Here is a 12,121-nt window from a genome sequence, read left to right on the forward strand (position 1 = left end):
TTTTTGTTTTGTTTTTTGGCAAATGAATTACCACTTGTATTTATTTTTACAACAAATTCCATGTTAAACCATGGTTAGTACCATACCCTAGGCTACATTAATTTTCCTAAGGAAATATGATGATTTGTCTGCTATATTACTACTGTAACATTACAATAGATAATAATGACGTCGTTTATACAGTATTTTGAGTGAGTGTGAGCAATGTGCTGCTGCTGCTACTTGACTAATTAAACAAAGACAAAACTACATTAGCATATTTACAGATGAAACTGACCTGCACCTGAAACCCTGAACAGAAGTGTCGCTTCTCTGCTCCAGCTGTGTGCTACACAGTTCACTCTGGTCTCTCTCTCTCGCATTGATTACTCCAGAGTCTGATCCAAACCGTTCAGCGGAGGCGCAGAGAGCGCGCGAGCCCAACCATGGCCAGTCACAACTAACCGATTCATGATTTATTAGAGATTTAATTATCGAATGGCGGATTCGGAAATAATCGCTTTAGTATATTCGGCCTGCAATTATACAATAACAATATCAAAGTAGAGGGCCAAATCGTCTGCCAGGCCACCGGGAATATTCCCGGTTCTCCCAAAGTCCAGTCAGCGCCTGATTTCCACAGAAACGCAGAACGTGCAGGATTCATATTCAGTCTTTTTGCGGCTTAATATTCACAGACACCAGTCCATATCGCGTTTTTATTCAAGTGTACTGACCTACTTTTGATTCATTCATACAAAATGTGGCATATTTCGTCCGCCTTATAGGCTGAATTCCATTTTTATGACTGAATTCTACGGATTATGGGACACATGTCTTAGTGCAATTTGGGAAAGAAATAAGCTGTATGTTGATGTGTGTAAATATTCAAATGTAATCCTCTTTGTAATCATTACAATTTTCATAAGTAACTGTAATTTAATTACTCATTTTTTCTTAGTAAATGTAACTGATTACTGTTACATTTATTTTGTAATTAAATTACGTAACGCCGTTACATGTAACTAGTTACTTCCCAACACTGGTGACACTGTACGCGCTGATCGGAGGCTGTGATTTCAGATAGGCAGCCGCAAATATTTCATTTTCACACAAACAGTTCAAAAACATCTGAATTTAGCTCTTGGTGTGTTCTAATTGGTGAATTGTGTGATATCGCTGCAATACTTTATTTTTAATAGCTATAAAACAAGAATAAACTCGTTTTTTTTTTCTGAGCTCGTCATTCCACACGCTGGTGCTCAGAGCAGTGATTCATCTCTCGTGTTTCTCACGTATCACTGACCACACATCAATTATTAATGAGCCCTGAACCTATAATAATCATATATGCTGGTTTGGCTTGTCAGTGTGAATTAAATCCAAGTATTTATTTGTATTTTAACCGATTTAAAAGTGAAACCAAAAGAGAGTCTCCTCCCTTTTTTTAGTCCGGGAATTGAACCTAGGGGCGCTATTTCTCTCAGACAATGGAAGTCTAAGCACATATACTCAGACAGATGGACAGAGTGAGATGAGATGTCTGACAGTTTTTATAATTTTCTGTTATCCATACAGTGTTGTAAAGTCATGAAACTATGCATATTTCCTCAGAATGACTTATTTTCTGTATGAAAAAAGGTTTTGAAGTGTTTGGAATTTAAAAATGCAGGAAAATTAATAATTTCATTTTTACTGTCATTTAAAAAAAATCACCACAACAAAACCATCCAAGCTATCCAAAACCCATTCACAAATTAAGTTCCTCAATGTTTTTTCAACATGTAGACAAAGTTTGGTGTGTATAGTGTTACTCTCCTCTGAGCAGTATGCATTAATTCACAGCTAAATGTAAAAAAAAATCCACATTCAAATCAAAATAGCCGACTTCCTGTAGCTGATGACTGTGAATTTGAAAGTTGTCCGTCTTGATAAGAACATTTTTTGTACCGAGTTTGGTGTCTGTAGCTAAAACTAACCCCCCCACTTTTGACAAAAGGTGGCGCTATAGAGTTCCTCTTCCACGCCCTTTTATGAACTTTTGCCAGTGTCTAGCTATCAGAAATACTGATGTGTGTTCCGAGTTTCGTGAAATTCTAAGTATGTTATATGCCTCAAAATCACCTGAGAAATATTCCAGTTTGACATGTTGCCACGGCAACATTATTTTTAGATATCAATATCCCCCTTGCAGATTTATATCGGCTGTGTTTTAACATTATGCTGATGAAGTTTGAAGCAAATCGAGTAATAATAAGATGCTGACTTCAAATCATTTTGAAAATGACACACTTCCTTCTGCCAGTTGGTGGCGCTATAACTTTGACTCCTAATAGTCACATATATGCGATCGACATCATACAACGAATAATCTGATGAAGTTTGATTAAAATCAGGAAATTTATGTGGATGGTATTAGACACTTCCTGTTTCTCATTTCTCGCCATAATTTCAAAGCCTCGCCACGAGCAAACCGTTCGAGATATCAAAAATCCCCTGGCAATTTTTCATCCCCAATGTCTTGAGATCATGTTGACCGAGTTTGGCGGCAATCGAGTAAAAAACCTATGACAAGTATTTCAAATTCCAGAGCATGCGCTTTTTACATAACTCTAAATAGCTGACTTCCTGTTGGGCGGAGCCTATGACATGCAATATGAAAGGTTTTCGGCACGATGAGATCTATATGTGTACTGAGTTTCATATGAATATGTGCAAGGGGCGCCGTAGAGCCCCTGTGCCACACCTGGGTCCCAGCCTCTGCAGGCTCCTAAAGGCCACAGATTCCAAAGTGTGCGCAAATTTTCAAGAGTTTTTGAGTATGTTAAGGACCCCAAAAGCCCCCAAAACTTTGACGACAAATATGAATACTAAACCCTAAATAGCCAACTTCCTGTTGGGCGGAGCCTATGACATGCAATACGCAAGTGGTTTGGATTGATGAGATCTATATGTGTACCGAGTTTCATACGTCTACGAGCAAGTATGTATGATATATGGCCCTCAGCATTCCAGGGGGCGCTGTAGAGCCCCTGTGCCACGCCCGTGTATCAGTCTCTGCCTGGCCCTAATGGCCGCAGGTTCCAATCTGTGTGCCAATTTTCAAGACTTTTTAAGCATGTTAAGGGCCCTAAAAGCCCCCGAAACCTTGGAAAAAAATTAGAAGAATAAATAATAATAATAATAATAATAATAACAAATAATCCTCAGGAAAACAATAGGGCTCTCGCCCTCCAGGCTTGAGCCCTAAAAAGGTGAGCCTCTCTCACCAACTGCTCAAACTGCCAACTCACTTCCTGTATTAATCACTAGTGCCGCCAGGTTGGTATGGCCGTAAGCGAAAAACGCAAAGACAGGGCTATTTAAAGACCAGCATATCTAATCACCAGTACATTATATAAGTAGGAAAGAAAACCCAAAAGCTTAAAGCACCTGGTATTCCCTGGCGGTCTCCCATCCAAGTACTAACCAGGCCCAAACCTGCTTAGCTTCCGAGATCAGACAATATCGGGCATAGCCAAATTGGTATGGCCATAAGCGAAGACTGCTGCAAAGAGAGGGCTATTTAAAGACCAGCATATCTAATCGCCAGTACATTATATAAGTAGGAAAGAAAACCCAAAAGCTTAAAGCACCTGGTATTCCTAGGCGGTCTCCCATCCATGTACTAACCAGGCCCAAACCTGCTGATATTCAGAGATCGGGCATTGACTCTATATTTTGGCAAAATTATTATATACTAAGTGAAAAATTTCCAAAAAGCTTACAGCACCTGGTATTCCCAGGCGGTCTCCCATCCAAGTACTAACCAGGCCAAAACCTGCTTAGCTTCTGAGATCAGACGAGATTTTTATTTTTTTTTTATTAACAAATTTAAAAGATTACATTAAAAACATTGCACACATTTTCCACAGAACCATAACAAACAAAAGAGACAATCACAAAAACAATTACAGTCATTCAAATTTCTCCCATCCAAGTTACACCAAATCTATGTTATATTCTAACATAGTGTTTCCTTCTACAAACTTTTGAATACATTCATCCTCTTTATCATTCATTAAAAAAATATTCCCTTAACAGCTTTACAGTAAATTGCATTTTATTCTTAAACATAATCCATACATCAACTTCTCGTTTCTCATGTTTTGCAATTGTTATCAAAAAATTAAATACTAACACATTGCATTCTTTACCATTAAAACCAAATAAAAACAATTTTTCCCACTTCTTTTCTGTCATGTCTTCATCATATTTGTCTTTCAACATTGACTTCACTATATTTTTTATTTTCCCCATAAAAACTCTAAATTTTTCACAATATATAAACAAATGCAATAGTCCTTCTTCACATTTGTACATACTCTACACTTTGCATCGCTTTCTATCCCAATTTAACCCCCAATTTCTATCGCAATCCCTTGTAACCTCATTTCGGTTAACATACAATTATGCTTCAATAAAAAGTTAAAATTCTCTAGAGTTGGGTCCATATACTTCATTCCTACATTCCTCCATATCTCACCTTCACTTAAATCATCATATCTTTCTTTCCAATAATTATTTGCCACAGGTTTGATAAAAGCCACTTCTCTAAACACCAAATAAATTTCTTTCACTTTACATTCAATAAATAACCTATTATCCCCATTTTTCTTTTTGATATACAATTTAGGCATGCCTCCCTCATCTCCTTCTTCATTCTTTTCAATTCTTTCCACCCATTCATTTGGTATAGCTTTCTTCAAAACATCATATTGTTTAACCAGTGTTCCTTTTCCAACCTTTCCTTCTTTTTCAAATATTGTATCAACAATTGCTTGCAACGGAAGATATCCTTCTATTACTTCATACAACACATCTTTTATTTGCCTTATACCTACATCCCACCATTTCTTATAATAAATCATAGTTCCCTCCCTTGTGATATTTGGATTTAAAAATAATGGTTGTTCTAGCAATTGTGCTCTTCCTTTTGGTTTAATTACTACATTATCTAAAGATTCTCCCCATGCTTCTAAAACTTCCTCATAGAATTTTGGTAACCCTTTCAACATATCTTTTTTGGTTTTCATCCACAATATATTATTTTCCATGTTAAAATATCCACATCTTTTTATAAAAAAATCCATTACATTTTTCCACATTGCTTTTCTCTGTACATCAAAAAAAAAATCACTACTTTTATCCTTAAAGTTTTCATCCTTAGAAGGGGATCTAAAAGCCCCAGTCCTCCCATTTCAGTTCCTCCAATAAGTGTATTATAAGCTATTTTCACTCTTCCCTTTCCCCATAAAAAATCTAAAACACTTTCTTTTATTCTTTTATAATACTCAGAGGGCAATGAGGTTATGCTCAGCACATACCAAATTTTAGAAAGCATTAACGCATTTATCACCAATACTTTCCCCTTTAATGTTAAATTTCTTAATTTCCAAAATCTCAGTCGTCTTTCAATTCCTTTTAAAACTCCCTCCCAGTTAAAAACATCAGCTTTATTAAAATCCACACCTACCCAGATCCCCAATATTTTTATATTTTCTTCTTCTTTCTTAAAAAGTATTTGCTGAGGTAAAAGTTCCACCTTGCCAATTCTCATACACACACTCTTTTCGACATTCACCTTTCCGCCTGACCCTTTACAGTATTTCTGTAAAATGTTCATTGCCCTCGTAACACTTTGAACATCCTCAACCAGCAATGTTGTGTCATCTGCATATTGATAAATTGGCTCTTGTTCAGCCTTTCCTTCTATTCTTATACCTTTTATGTCATTATCTGCTTTTATTGCTAACCCCAGTGGCTCTGCTACAAGTGAATATAGTAAAGCAGATAACGGACATCCGTGTCTAATTGATCTCGTTGTTTTAAAACATTCAGATATAAAACCATTGCATTTAATACATGTGTAAATATTAGAATAAAAAATCATAATCCATCTTCTAAAATTATCCCCAAATCCAAACTTTTTAATTACATTATATAAATATTCATGTTCCACTCTATCAAAGGCTTTCTCTAGATCCAAACAGATTAAATACCCCCCCTTATTTTTCTCCCTCATATAAAACATTGTTTCTCTTATACTTTGAACTGTATCTAATATATCCTTGCCCTTTACTCCATATGCCTGTGTCGTGCTTATAATTTTGGGTAAAACCTTTTTCAATCGATTTGCTAAAACCTTTGCTAAAATTTTAAAATCTGTATTTAGCATAGTTAAAGGCCTATAATTCTTTAGATCATTAGGATTCCCTCTTTTTTTATAAATCATTTCAACCATTCCTATCTTCATTTTTTCACTTAATTCTTCTTTTTTAAAGATCTCATCATATACTACTTTCAAAACTGGTAATATCATCTCTCTAAAACTCTTATAAAATTCATTTGTTAATCCATCTATACCTGGGCTCTTTACTGTAATCAATTGACTTATTGCTATTTCAATTTCCTCTTCCGATATCTCTGCATCACATAAAATATTATCTTCCTCTAAAACTTTTACCTTTATTTGATTTAAATAAAACTCTTCTTCTTTCTTATCTATCCCCCTTCCCTTGAACATGTTTTCATAAAAGCTTTTAACAGTTGATAGTATTTCTTCAGTACCTTGTTTTTTTTTCCACCATTTTCATCTACCACTTCATTTATTAAATCTGCCTTCTGTCTATTTTTTTTTCCAAATTAAAAAAGAACTTTGTGCTTCTTTCTCCTTCTACAACATACTTTGCTTTACTTCTAATGATGGCCCCCCGACATTTTTCATCTTCAATTTCGCTTATCTGTTGTTGTAACTTTAACACTTTCCCAAATTCTTCTCCCTTATTTTCCTCTATTCTTTTTATTTCTTTTTCCAGCTCTTTTCTTATTTTCATTTCCTTACTGTTTTTCACTTTTCTTAAACTTTTACAGTATTGTCTCGAAGCATTCTTTATATCCCATTTCAAATTATCCCACCATATTCTTTTTTCTTCTTCGTACATCTTATGCATTTTACTATTTTCTACTATTTGCTTAATTTTTTCTTTATAAGATTCATCTTTCAATATTGCTGCATTTAAAACCCAAACCCCTTCTCCTCTTTCTATTCTGGTAAAATCTAATTTAAATTTATCCATTTCTTTGTCCGTTAGCACTCGTCTTCCTCCTGCCATGTCCACTTCTTTGCCATGTAATCCATCCATTTTTCAAACAAACGAAAAATTACTCCCGAGAAAGCAAACTGCTGCTGGGAAGCGTAAAAACTATAACAAACAAAAATCAATAAGTTGCAAAAGAAAAAAATATTTACGTAGATAAAACAAAACAAAAAACACAAGGTGAGCCTCTCTCACCTACTGCCTACGACAAACTGCCAACTCACTTCCTGTGTGGCTAACTAGCGTTGCCAGGTTGGTTTGCCCGTAAGCGAAGACTGCTGCAAAGAGAGTGCTATTTAAAGACCAGCATATCTAATCGCCAGTACATTATATAAGTAGGAAAGAAAACCCAAAAGCTTAAAGCACCGGGTATTCCTAGGCGGTCTCTCATCCAAGTACTAACCAGACCTAAACCTGCTAAGATTCAGGGATCGGGCATTGACTCTTTTTTTTTTTTTTTTGCAAGATTATTATATAATTTGTGAAATTTTCCAAAAAGCTTACAGCACCTGGTACTCCCATGCGGTCTACCATCTAAGAACTAACAAGGCCCAAACCTGCTTAGCTTCATAGATCAGACGAGATCGGGCACAGCCAGGTTGGTATAGCCGTAAGCAAAGACTGCCGCAAAGAGAGGGCTATTTAGAGATCAGCCAATCTAATCGCCAGTACATTATCTAAGTAGGAAAGAAAACCCAAAAGCTTAAAGCACCTGGTATTCCTAGCTGGTCTCTCATCCAAGTACTAACCAGACATAAAGCCTGCTAAGATCCAGAGATTGGGCATTGACTTTTTTATTTATTTTTTTTTATTTTTTTGCAACATTATTATATAATTTGTGAAATTTTCCAAAAAGTTTAAAGCACCTGGTATTCCCAGGCAGTCTCCCATCCATGTACTAACCAGGCCCAAACCTGCTAATATTCAGAGATCGGGCATTGACTCTATTTTTTGGCAAAATTATTCTGTACTAAGTGAAATTTCCAAAAAGCTTACAGCACCTGGCATTCCCAGGCGGTTTCCCATCCAAGTACTAACCAGGCCCAAACCTGCTTAGCTTCCGAGATCAGACGAGATCGGGCATAGCAAGGTTGGTATGGCCGTAAGCAAATAATGTCGCAAAGAGAGGGCTATTTAGAGATCAGCCAATCTAATCGCCAGTACATTATATAAGTAGGAAAGAAAACCCAAAAGCTTAAAGCACCTGGTATTCCTAGCCGGTCTCTCATCCAAGTACTAACCAGACATAAAGCCTGCTAAGATTCAGAGATTGGGCATTGACTCTTTTTTTTTTTTTTTTTTTTTGCAAGATTATTATATAATTTGTGAAATTTTCCAAAAAGTTTAAAGCACCTGGTATTCCCAGGCAGTCTCCCATCCATGTACTAACCAGGCTCAAACCTGCTAATATTCAGAGATCGGGCATTGACTCTATATTTTGGCAAAATTATTATATACTAAGTGAAAAAATTCCAAAAAGCTTACAGCACCTGATATTCCTAGGTGGTCTCCCATCCAAGCACTAACCAGGCCCAAACCTGCTTAGCTTCCAAGATCAGACAAGATCGGGCATAGCCAGATTGGTATGGCCGTAAGCGAAGACTGCTGCAAAGAGAGGGCTATTAAAAAAACAGCATATCTAATCGCCAGTACATTATATAAGTAGGAAAGAAAACCCAAAAGCTTAAAGCACCTGGTATTCCTAGGCGGTCTCTCATCCAAGTACTAACCAGACCTAAGCCTGCTAAGATTCAGAGATTGGGCATTTACTTTTTTTTTTTTTTGCAACATTATTATATAATTTGTGAAATTTTCCAAAAAGTTTAAAGCACCTGGTATTCCCAGGCAGTCTCCCATCCATGTACTAACCAGGCTCAAACCTGCTAATATTCAGAGATCGGGCATTGACTCTATATTTTGGCAAAATTTGTATATACTAAGTGAAAAATTTCCAAAAGCTTAAAGAACCTGGTATTCCTAGGCGGTCTCTCATCCAAGTACTAACCAGACCTAAACCTGCTTCTCTCTTGCTCTCAACGGAGGCGGTCGCATTTCTTTCCTCTCCCTCCCTGCCTTTCCTTGCTTCGCTTGTTTTTCTCTTGTCTTGTCTACTTGAGAGACTCTCTCTCTGCACTGCTCTCCTAAACTGGAATATGGATCTGATAACTGGTCTCTCAACGCAATTGACAACATCTTCTCGACGAGAAGCCTGGGTTCGGGGGAACCTGACTGTCCTGCCGGAACGTTTGCAGCTGGCTACACGATGGACGCGTGGGCGAATTGGCGGGTCGTGTGTCTGGTGACTCTTTCCGTGGAGGACATTGAAGACATCTACCTATTCGGAACCATGATAACAGGTCTTCTGCAGATTGGATTAGGCTTTGCCCTGGGTTATCGGAAAATTAAGAAGACGGGAACAGCCGTCCAAAGCCTCACAAGGCTGCCCGTCATGATTGAAGTAGTGGGCAGAGCGGTCAGCATTGAGACTGAGACTATTAACCGCAATATGGATAACATCATGAAGAAGCTCACGGATTTGGAAAAGAAATTGGAGAATTTGGAGACCAATGGACAATGAAAAATCATAGTGACCGTGAAAAGAAATGTGGCTACTAGACCAAACAACTGGTATCTTATCTTCTTTTGGCTTTTACCAGCCTTGGCTGGATGACAAAAATCTCCCAGGCGAGCAGGGCAGCTTGACTTCTCTTGCATTCCTCCACCCTCTCCCATAGACACCTGCTGATTGTTGACTCTGTCTAGGACCTGCCCAAGGACGTCTCCATGGCAACTTGCTGTGACGCTGTAAAATCTGCGGACTGAGGCATCTAGAGAGAGTCTCAACTCTCCAGGCCTACAAATACACAAACTCTTACACATATACAGATATGCAGTCACCCTCTCAACCCCCATCCCCCGCCTTCGCCGCTTTGTTCCTCCAGTCTGGCAGGCGGGTCTGTGACTAGCGCTTTCAAGCTGCTGGGACCGGATGGCTGTTTGCCTGCGCTGGATTACCTCAACCACCCCAAGTTCCGTACCCAGTTGCAAAGTCGTGTGTCTATGGTGTATTGATTATGTGCTTTTTGTGCTGAGGTGTTTTTCCTGTTCTCATACTGTGCTCCCATAAGGAGCATAGTCTGGGTGTTGGTTTTTTTCTCCTCACTTACCTAATGTTATGCTGTACTTATTTCTTCCTCAAATACCCTGTCTTCCTGTCCTGTCTACCCCACTGTCATATTGTATGTTTGTATGTATGGACAGGTTGATGGCTAATTTCGCTGGTACTTGTGACTAGTGACAATAAAGGGCTACTACTACTACTACTAAACTTGAAGATTCAGAGATTGGACATTGACTCTTTTTTTTTTTTTTTTTGCAAGATTATTATATAATTTGTGAAATTTTCCAAAAAGTTTAAAGCACCTGGTATTCCCAGGCAGTCTCCCATCCAAGTAGTGACCAGACCTAAACCTGCTAAGATTCCGAGATCGGGCATTGACTCTTTTTTTTTTTTTTTTTGCAAGATTATTATATAATTTCTGAAATTTTCCAAAAAGTTTAAAGCACCTGGTATTCCCAGGCAGTCTCCCATCCATGTACTAACCAGGCCCAAACCTGCTGATATTCAGAGATCGGGCAGTGACTCTATATTTTGGCAAAATTATTATATACTAAGTGAAAAATTTCCAAAAAGCTTACAGCACCTGGTATTCCCAGGCGGTCTCCCATCCAAGTACTAACCAGGCCCAAACCTGCTGATATTCAGAGATCGGGCAGTGACTCTATATTTTGGCAAAATTATTATATACTAAGTGAAAAATTTCCAAAAAGCTTACAGCACCTGGTATTCCCAGGCGGTCTCCCATCAAGGTACTTACTAGGCCCAAACCTGCTTAGCTTCCGAGATCAGACAAGATCGGGCATAGGCAGGTTGGTATGGCCATAAGCGAAGACTGCTGCAAAGAGAGGGCTATTTAAAGACCAGCCAATCTAATTGCCAGTACATTATATAAGTAGGAAAGAAAACCCAAAAGCTTAAAGCACCTGGTATTCTTAGGCGGTCTCTCATCCAAGTACTAACCAGACCTAAACCTGCTAATATTCAGAGATCGGGCATTGACTCTATTTTTTTTTTTTTGCAAGATTATTATATAATTTGTGAAATTTTCTTTGTGTTTTTCTTTCACATCATTCTGTTCCTGGAAATGCTATTTCAAACTCCTTCAAAAATGAGTAAACCTCTGAAGTAAACACTTTATCAAATTCCTTATTTTTTTGTTCCTGTTTAAAATAACAATTCAACCATTCTATATACTTTTCCAACGTCTTTTAAACAAACCCCACACATCCATTATAATTTCTTCTTGTTTTGCAATCCCTCTTCTTTCCCAGATTACTTTTTTCATTAACATTACAAACACCTTTTTGTTTTTTTTCCTTCTCATCAAACCCTAACATAATGATCCTATCCAATTCTGTATCCTCTCGATCTTGCTCCCCTCCCAGGTTTACAATTATAGTTTTGCATTTTTCATTGAAATCCTTCAGTGCCTTACAGTGTAGAAACACATGTAAAAAATCTTCCTCTTCCTCATTGCATACTTTGCATATGGCACTTTGTTCCATTATAACATCAGTAAACAGCACCCTTTGTCTGATATAATACTCAGAATTTTCCAATTTGACCTCAATTATCTCCCCTTTCATGTTTTTCCAAATATCTTCTTCTTTTAAACCTTCAAATGTCTTCTGCCAAAATTTGTTTGCAACAGGTTTCTTAAAAATCATGTCTCTGAAAAAAACATAAAACATTTTCACTGTACATTCTTTTAAAAGCCACAATTTCTCTCCCAGTATTGCGTACACATCCTTTTCTTCTTTCCCCCCCCTTCCATAGTTTCAACATTTTCTATCCATTCTTTCGGTATTGCGTTTTTTATAATTTCATACTTAGTTTTTAGTTCTTGTTATTAAATTCTTCCTTTGCTTCCTCCATCACATCT

General features: G+C 37.4%; 2 non-coding genes and 3 pseudogenes across 2 annotated transcripts; all 5 read right to left on the reverse strand.

Annotated features, from left to right (window-relative positions):
• Positions 1–3,399: 3,399 nt before the first annotated feature.
• Positions 3,400–3,518, reverse strand: LOC113101881 (uncharacterized; annotated as a pseudogene).
• Positions 3,519–7,615: 4,097 nt separating this feature from the next.
• On the reverse strand, positions 7,616–7,734 carry LOC113101883 (uncharacterized; annotated as a pseudogene).
• A 373-nt stretch (positions 7,735–8,107) lies between these two features.
• Positions 8,108–8,226, reverse strand: LOC113101860 (5S ribosomal RNA). Its single transcript, XR_003290452.1, has one exon. It is a non-coding gene; the product is annotated as a 5S ribosomal RNA (ribosomal RNA).
• A 370-nt stretch (positions 8,227–8,596) lies between these two features.
• On the reverse strand, positions 8,597–8,715 carry LOC113101879 (uncharacterized; annotated as a pseudogene).
• A 2,232-nt stretch (positions 8,716–10,947) lies between these two features.
• On the reverse strand, positions 10,948–11,066 carry LOC113101875 (5S ribosomal RNA). Its single transcript, XR_003290468.1, has one exon. It is a non-coding gene; the product is annotated as a 5S ribosomal RNA (ribosomal RNA).
• Between the last annotated feature and the right edge of the window lie 1,055 nt (positions 11,067–12,121).

The sequence above is a fragment of the Carassius auratus genome, unplaced genomic scaffold, assembly GCF_003368295.1.
Source record: "Carassius auratus strain Wakin unplaced genomic scaffold, ASM336829v1 scaf_tig00217656, whole genome shotgun sequence".
Classification (NCBI taxonomy): Eukaryota; Metazoa; Chordata; class Actinopteri; order Cypriniformes; family Cyprinidae; genus Carassius; species Carassius auratus.